Source organism: Sinocyclocheilus rhinocerous, unplaced genomic scaffold (genome assembly GCF_001515625.1).
Source record: "Sinocyclocheilus rhinocerous isolate Xijiao unplaced genomic scaffold, SAMN03320098_v1.1 scaffold4595, whole genome shotgun sequence".
Taxonomy (NCBI): Eukaryota; Metazoa; Chordata; class Actinopteri; order Cypriniformes; family Cyprinidae; genus Sinocyclocheilus; species Sinocyclocheilus rhinocerous.
The window spans coordinates 81,940-82,832 of NW_015662122.1; positions in this window are offsets into that span (position 1 = coordinate 81,940).

The following is an 893-nucleotide window of genomic DNA, read 5'->3' on the forward strand; positions in this document are numbered from 1 at the left end:
CATTCAGCAAATACGCATTTACATAATTTAAACAAATCTTTGAATGACTAATGAACATCTAGCTAATTTCAAAAACCTTGCAAACTTAGTCGAATCCAGCTGTGAGATCTTGTGAAGTGTGCGTTTTGTGTCCTGCATGATCGCGTGTTCTCTGCATGACGGTCAGTCCGTGCAAATTGAATACGGACAGGAGGAGAGTTAGGCTTCACTGAGATGCGCGATTGACAAACTTTAAACTCGTGATTTCAAATTATTCTGCACTTCATGCTTTTGCCCAATGTCATATTCATGTCATTTTCACTGTGTGCTGTATGTAAAATGAGTGTTACCTTGGCTTTATTTGAAAAAATGTGATTCCCAATGCACACAAACTTCCCAGAATATTGAGTGCCCTGTTGGTTACAGTGTTTACTACCTTTTTAATTATATTTTTATTAAATATTTGTTTATTTGTGAAAAATACTTTGTCGTTTAAAGTATAAGCGTGTTTTATCGGTATCGGCTGTCAAAAAAACCAATATCGGTCGACCACTAGTCAAGGAGCGATTGCGTTTTTAATCAGTAGCATCTTTTGTTTGTTGTTTTTGGCTTTTCCCAATCCTGAGAAGATTGCTTCATATTTGAGCGGTGTGACAGAAAAACAAAACAGAAAACCGTAAAAGCAAGCACAGTACTCTTTGTTTATGTAACCTCCCTGACCTTAGACCAGTGTCATAACAAAGGGCTTTATGTATTTAGCAGACACTTTTATTAAACCTCCTCCTCAAGTCTAGGTTGCATAGTAGCAAACATATCCTCTGGCAGCTGCAGAGGTTTGTTTTGTTATAGATAACTGCTTGATAACAGCAACCTCTTCATTTAGGTGTTCCAGCTGGCTTATGATGTTGCTTCTC